An 8,371-nucleotide genomic window follows, 5' to 3' on the forward strand; every position below is an offset into this window, starting at 1 on the left:
AGAGAGCTGGGTTACTGTGTGTTTGGGACCAGCTTGATAATTCTATTATTAGGGATGTCAGCATTAAAGTAGTTAATCCTGATTAATCAAAGTGTAAAATGAATGCATTACAATTTCTTATCCTGATTAATCTCCTGTTTGTCCCTTCAGGCTCTCCGTAGATAGTCGTCCTCAGTGTCTCCCTGTAGTCTCAGTGATGGAAAAGAAGGACACTGCTGCATCTTTGAATGTCTCATTTCACCTCAACAAACTCTCAGACAGCTCAGCTGACCAGTCCAAAGTAATATCCACCTTATGACATCACACATTGACCTTATGACATCACACACTGACCTTATGACATCACACACTGACCTTATGACTCATGGAATCAAACTACAAATGAATTGAAGTTATTTTTTTATTTTGGAGAGAGGCGTTTTCCTTCTAATCACAGTAATGACGTGGAAAAATAGCCGGTCTGTTTTGACCGGTCTTGATTTTAAATCCAGAGAACGCCCAGTCTGGGACCAAGACCACCATCGGACTGAGTCGTCCCAACAACCACCGCCGTCCTCATTCATGCACGGCCTGCTCCGACCTCCACCTCAGCGGTAAGGAAGTAAGGACAACAGGAAAGAGAGGAATACAAAGAAGAAATCCTTCCTGCATATTATCACATATGCTCTTTTTGTAAAGCGTCTCCAGAAAACACTTGTTATGAATTGGCGCTCTACAGATAATGTTTGATTGATCCCCACCAACATGAAGGTCAGGTGGATCATTTACACATATTAAAAAGGAACTCTGCTGCAATCAGTGATGCCTCCAATCAAAATGTTCCACCACAGGGGGGTCATGACTTCTGAAGGGGGATGTTGCCAAATGGTGTGTGTACATCTGTGTGTTTGTAACAGCCGGGGGTGTAAACAGTTCATCAGGTGTTTATCGACTCATGACCAACCTCTTCACAACACCTTGAGCAAGCCTGTGAATCCACCAGGACGCACCGTTCAAGAACAGAAAGTCACACATTTCATTACTGCCAGTTTGTGTTTCAGTGTGAGCGGGTTCCAAAGAAAAGTCCTCTAAAGGTCAAAGGTCATGAACATGAGCCGGACAGTGTGGGAGGAGTCTGCACAGGTTAGGTTTTCTGTCTCGCTAACATGTGAACATGCAGGTTAACACACGTGTAAAATGTGCTGACTTGTGTGTGTTGGGAAAAAGAGACGATAAAGAGAGGCGGTTAACAAGAACTGGAGCCAGATTCTAAGAGTGTTTAAATGAGATGGTCTTAGGTTCTGGTTGAACGCTGAACATGTGACTTTAGAGGAAGGCAGAATCGTATGGCTCTTTTCTTTTAAGCCAATGGAGAAGAAGCTATTTGTGTTTATGGATGTCATTAGATTTGACCCTTTTGGCGTCAGGCTCACTACACACTAGAAGATTTTAAAAAATGTGGCAGACCACAGACATAAGGACATTTTTGATGGGTTTAAATAACACAAGATCTCACAGAAACTAGCGTGATGAAACATGATGTCTGAAGAATAAAAACGCCCATCGACAATGTCAGCTGGACGTCCTGCCGTGCGTTCTGTTTGACAGCAAAAAAACAGAAAACGAGAAAAACAACACGGGGGAAATCCTGGATGTGATGACAGTTTAGGCGAGGCTTTAATACACTCTGCAAGGCGAGCTGGAGGTGAGCGCGGCATCCGGTTGGTGACACTTCCTGGTCTGCTCCCCTCTCATTGGCTCTTGTGGGTATTCCGTTGGAGGCACTCTGTTCTGGAATCGTGGATATCGAATACCCGCCACATTAGCCAATGAGAGTGAGCCTCACCAACGTAATGATGCCTACTTAAAGTCTTTGTGATTTTTCACACTTAAATGTAGAAATCAAGTATCTCCTCTGAAAATAACTCTGTGAGTCATGACTGTCTACAATGGGTGTAACACCGGAGTCCCACTGTCTGTGATGTTTTCAGAGTTTTCAGAGTCCTATCTTCACTTTGTTTACATCGCCAGGACGGCCGGCTGACTCCTCCCCTCGTGTATAAAAGTTGTTTAATTGAGGGGACTAGAGAAAAGAAGAATAACATACTGTACTCACTGATTAACTGTGTTTCTAGATCACGCTCATTTCAGGTAAATTTACATGCAGTGTGAAGATACCAGCATAATAAAGATCGCTAGCATTAGCATGCTAACACAACAATGCAGCGTGAGTTGTTTTGGTTTCATGCTGGTGCTCAAGGGCGACATCTGCTGGATCAAAAAAATCACATATAAAGCCTCTAACAACTTCATTGATATTTATGATTTGAGTTCGGGAAGGCAACGACTCGGCTGCACAACCCGCGATAATCTTGTTGTCGTTTGTTTGGTGTTGTAATTTCTAGTCGCCAACTTCATTGTTATGAGGAGTCCAAATTGTGGCTGCACTTCCAAATGCTAAAAAACAACACGCTGAGGGGTATGTTATTCTTGAGGGAGTTCCCCTGTAGGCCTTTTTCTTTGCTCCAAGAACATGTTTGTCGTCCTAAACTAAAATATTCAAACGTTCAATTGATGTATTGCTGTGAAATTTTGTGCAGACATTCGTTGTTCTCTCTGGACGAATCCCTCTGACTTTAGCGGTCTTCTAACTTTTCCTCAAGCAGAATCATAAACTTTTACATATTTTTTGTAACACACCGAAGTTTCAGGGTTGGCAGGGCAGCAAAAGAATAAAACACACACACAATCTAAACATCAGCAGTGAATGAAGGTCATACTGTATCCATGATGGAACCAGTTAAACATCCACCGGTCCCATTTTAGACGCAGATAATCCACTCTGCACATACACTGCACAGTGGGCTTTGTTTTAAGTGTGTGTGTGTGTGTGTGTGTGTGTGTGTGTATGTGTGTATGTGTGTGCTCAGTGTCAGAGACCTGGTAGAGCTCGTTGGCACACTTCCTGCAGAGGTTGTGCTGGCAGGGCAGGATCACCACGGGTTTGTTGAAGAGCTCCAGACAGATGGGACAGATCAGCTGTTTCTCCAGCGTGGCCAGAGCCGCCTCCCCCTCCGCCCCCCCGACGCCCTGCAGACAGCTCAGGTCTGCAGGCAGAGACATGGCCGCGCCGCCAAACTTCACCTCCTCCTGATGACACCAGAAAACATTTTCATCAGCACTGAAGTTTTATCTTCTATTTATTTGTCACACATCTCAAGTTAAGACACTGACAGCCATGAAATCAATCTGAAGCCCCTTTATGCAACAAACAATTATAACATTTATGATAAGATACAAAGTGATACAACACAATATGATATGATACAGTACAATATGATAAACAACAATAGGAAACATTATGATACACTTCATTGTCCCCTTGGGTAAATTTGTCTTGGACATATTTCATATTTTCTGTTTAGTTTAATTTTGTCTAATTTGGGTCCTAGATGTTTTTCTTGTTTCTGAGGAGATGTTAACAGTTTGCTGTACAATCAAACACCTGACTTCAGTATATTTCACTGAAATCTTTACGGTCGCTATGGTTACAAGTTGTGTTTTGGCTGCTTGGTTTGTTTTTGTGATGGCTTTGCCTACCAAGTGGCTTTTAAAGACGTCTCCAAGGTTTGACTTCCCAAAACACCTCATGATGCTTTTATTTAACTCCAAACGTAACAGAAAGATAAAGAAGATTTCTAGAATCATATCTTCTTGCAACTTGTATTTTCAGAACCCTGATGACATTTATCTAAACTCAAGCCAATGTCACAGTGTGGGATTTAATTGGCCGTAATAATTTGTGATTTAAAGTAATGCCTGCTAACCAATATCTGCCTTAATGAATCAACACATGAGCCTCCTGGAAAGTAAAAAAAAAAGAACCTTGATGCATGCATATAATGCATGTTGGAATTTATTTATTTAAGGGAATAAAAAAAAGATTTTTAAGAAGACAAACAACATAAACATTAAAATGTCAAATAAACTGTTTACTCACATTCCTCTCCATCTGCTGATGGTCGCTGAGTGTTCGGTTTGTTAGCAGTCAGTTTGTCTCTCATTAAAATCTTGTGGACGATGGAATGACAATGCAGATAGTCCTCCTCCTCATGCGTCTGGTCCTCGTGCTCGTCCTTCCTCAAAAGAAAACCGAATGCTTATTTATTTCCAAATGAGCAAATTCCCACTCGTCTGTTGTTTTCCCAAATCACAGCAAACTTGAGGTTCTGCAAGATTCAGCGAAACACCAACTGAGACAAACCCCTGCAGGTAGAGAAATGTATCTCTGCATATTCTTCCTTTTTTTTTTTTGCATCCACAGATGATCAAAGTGCAGTTCAATTTTTCAGATTTTGATTCTCTCAGTTGTTGGGTAAGTTCTGCATAAACCTGCTGACTTGAAACGCTGTCTTGTCTAACGTTCTGGAAATACCCTCCTCACTCAGTCGGTCAGACACTTTCAAAAAAGGTTGTCAGATTTATTTAAAGCTTGAGAAACAGTCTCTCTTAGGGCATGTGTTGCCTTGGAATATCTTTGCATTTCCAGTATAAAGTGACAAAAATCCCAGCTGGAGTTTTAATCAGTTCAAGTAGAAATCTCATATCCAAAAGAGAAATTAAGCAGCAAGTGGGGGTTCTCCTCTTCAGCTCCTGTGACACCAAACGCTGACACCAAATCTTCCCGGAGGGACATCAGGCCAGAGTCCAGCCCTCGTTCACGCTCTTCTCTCTGCTTCCAGTCCTCCTCGTCCAACAATCACTCCATTCCTCTTTCTCCGCACAAGTAGAGAGACTGCTGTGTTTGTCAGTTCACAGCCTTCCTGACATCCACAGCTAAATGTGTGTGTCTCTGTATGTGTGTGTCAAAGAGGGGATTTGAGTCAGGGAGGGAGTTTCAAGTTTCAGCCCAGTGCCTCTGAAATGATCCCAACACACACACACATACACACACACACACACACACACACACACGCACACAAACCAAATCAGGCAGCGACTGGTATGTGGACAGATTAAGACCAAGCCAGGCTGTGCTCTTTCTACGGTTACACACACACTCACTGTCCTCTCAAAGGTGCTCACTGTTGCATTTTAATATGAACTGATGATTAGCACATTAAATCTGACACTTTAATCACCAACAGCGGACAGACACACTCTGCATGGTGCTGCTGCATGTTTAATTACAGAGTATAATCAGTTATGTTGCTGTGTTCAATAATTTACATTTGTGGTTAATAAATTAGCCCCCTCATTTAGTATTCATAAAAACTATATCAGCATTTAATTACGTTCACACCATCTCCTTTAAATAAATATTCTATGTAGTTATCAGGTATTTGTTGAGTTTGAGAAACATTACATCATATATCAGCAGTTTAAATTATGAGATGTTCCACAGGGAAGTTGTCTAGGTCCCCTTGTTTTTCTTTGTATTTATGCTTCATTGGGAGGAATCTTTCCAATACAAAAAAATTGACATGTCAAAAACAAATTCCTTCCTGCTTCAATCAGCTTGCTTCCTGATTGGCTTATTGTGTCAAATAAAAGTCAGAAACTTGTTTTAAGTTTACCTTTTACAAAGAAAGTTACAACATATCACCCGATATTGGTTATAGCCTATTTGATTTTAGTCTGAAATTTTATTTAATGGCACATTTATGCTTGAGTTGTTTTTATAAAGGTATTCTGTTAGGTCCTAGTGCCCTTTGAGCCCTACATTTTTTATCAGTTTGTTAGTTGAATTTCATCGTATCAGACTAAAAGTGCGTTCACACTTGCATAAAACTTCTGAAAACCTCCTTAGCTATCCAGCACCCCTTGTTGGTTTTTACTTCAGTAAAACTTCAGTGTCCTCAGGGTGTCCTCCTACCCTGAGGACACCTAATTCAAGAGTTTGAAAATATTTTTTAGAGACTTTACGATGCAAAGGTTTCCCTGCATATCCATATTTGTTATTATAATTTTTTTGTACAAAAAACGTGTTAATTAAATGTTACATATTGACAAAACCTTGGATTAGGAAGTACATTTAAATTCTAAGGTGTTCCACAGGGCAGCTAGCTAGGTCCCCTTGTTTTCACTTAAAAACATTAAAATGCCTTATAGGTCACATATTATGAAAGATCCACTTCACTATGTGTTTCAATAATACATGTGACTCTCATCTGTCTATAAACCCCCCAATGATGAGAAAAATCCATCCTCTCCGTCTTCTGCCTGCTCCACTTTTCAGAAAATGTGTGCTCAAACAGGCCGTTTGGAGATTTTCCATTCATGACATCAAAAAGGGCAGTAACCCCTCCCCCAAGTGAGTGACACGCCCACAGCTAGGTATTTGTTCTGCCCTCTGAGTCTGCCTCCCCACCGTTAACAATAGGACATGGAGCGAGAAAGCCGGAGAAACCCTTCCAGAGAGGGGGCGTGGTCAGACACAGCTCATTTACATATTTAAAGGTACAGACACAGAAACAGCCTGTTTTGAGCAGGGCTGAAATAGAGGGGTTTATAGACATGATCAAATACAGGATCAGAGTGGATTCAGAACAAGAAACTTCACACACATGTTTTGTGGAACTCTGATAATTATTTACACTGGTTGAGGAGGAGAATATGTGACCTTTAATGGTAATGGAAGCATTTGAGGTGAAAAACGTAAACCTTTCTGGTGTCTAATAAAAGAAACCCACAGTGAGAAAAGAGGATCTGAAGCATCAGAAACATTTATTTTACAACAGTACATCAGATACTTCATTTATCCACACGTCTGCCTGACAGACGCAGACATCATCAGCCCATGCTACAAACAGAAAAATCTCTACATCTCTATGTACTGTGTCACTGCGTGTATATACAGCAGGGCGGCCATTTTGACAATTCAGCGCCAAAACGGTTCACATCTAACACTCTATACATCCCCCTCCACATACTGGCTAGTCGTTAATCAGTTATTAAAATCATAAGAAAAATAAAATAAATAAAATAATGCTTCGATATTATCATCTGGTCGCTATATTCACACTCACATTAGTTCTCGTTATTTATGTCATTGTTTCAGAGCTAACAGTGTGACGCTGCTCTCGTGACAGTGTTGCATGTTTAGTTGACAGCAGGAAAAATTAAAGAGGGATTGTGTAGCATTGAAGTGGTCAAATGACACGAATCACAAAACTAAACAACAGATCATCTGCAGGCCGAATAAAAACTCTTTAAACTGGAAACTTTTGTCCAAATCAAAAACTGGAAGACACAAAGAATTAAAACAGCAGCCTCTTTTTTTTAACATGTTCTTGAGGCATGATGTATAACTACTGTAGTTTGTACTCATTTGAGATATAATTTGTTAAGATTTTAAGTTAAATTGATGTATTCAACTTAATAGAGCATTATTTTGCTTTTTCAGTAATAAAAAAAAGCTAGTTTTGAGTTTTTATGAAGCTGCAGATTTCCTGAAACAACCTTTGAAATTTGTGGTTGAAAGTTTGGATATTGCTTTTCCTCATGATATGTAAAAATACATAATGAACAAAGCGTTTGATTAAAAAGTAAAAGACAATATACTCATAACATAATCCTTTTAGATCCATGAAGATGTTTCTTTTTGGTATAAAATCATTGACACAAACAACCTCAGTGTTCCTGTGTGTTCTAATATAAAAGCTGCAGTGCTACTCATGAGCGACAAATAAAGAAAAACTAGAAAACAAAAAAAAGACTAATCTGAAAAAATGACACGCTAACTTATCAGTGTGATGGTTTTAAAAACTGTTCTTTAGTCGTTATGAGGATTGTATAACCTACAAAAACTGCTGCCACACTAACGAGTAAGACTCTGGATATCAACATCCTCCATTCGTCAACAACTTAAATAAGAAAAACAAAAAAGACAATGAAAAGCAATTCTACAGAGACAGAACAAAAAGAAATACTGTGAAGTCAAATCTAAACATTCAGTTTACACAACATGTACAACGGATTCTCACAAAACAAAATGGAAACTAAAAACAAAGAAAAAGGGGCTCAATCAGTGTTTTATATGTCTGTTCTTCTGGACGAAAGTAAGAGGTCACTAACGCTTGGTAATCATGGACTTGTTATGTTTCTAATAATAACACAGGACTGTGCAACGGCTCACACACACACATGGCTCCCAGTGCGACTCAGGGAGCTAATGTCTTCACACACGGAAGAGAAAGTGTAGATTTAACTTTGAGGAGGATGAAGAGAGGGGGGGGGGTTCAAGAGTTCAGCAGCTCTTAATCATCAAATGGAAAACTGTTGATTTAATCGCACGACATGTTTCAATGGTTCTGTGATGATTTAAGTGAGGAGGACTCGATGGCATCACAGCACCTGTTGAAGTGTGAGCTGCCCGCTCCATACTCAGGGG

This window comes from Labrus bergylta, chromosome 12, assembly GCF_963930695.1.
Source record: "Labrus bergylta chromosome 12, fLabBer1.1, whole genome shotgun sequence".
Classification (NCBI taxonomy): Eukaryota; Metazoa; Chordata; class Actinopteri; order Labriformes; family Labridae; genus Labrus; species Labrus bergylta.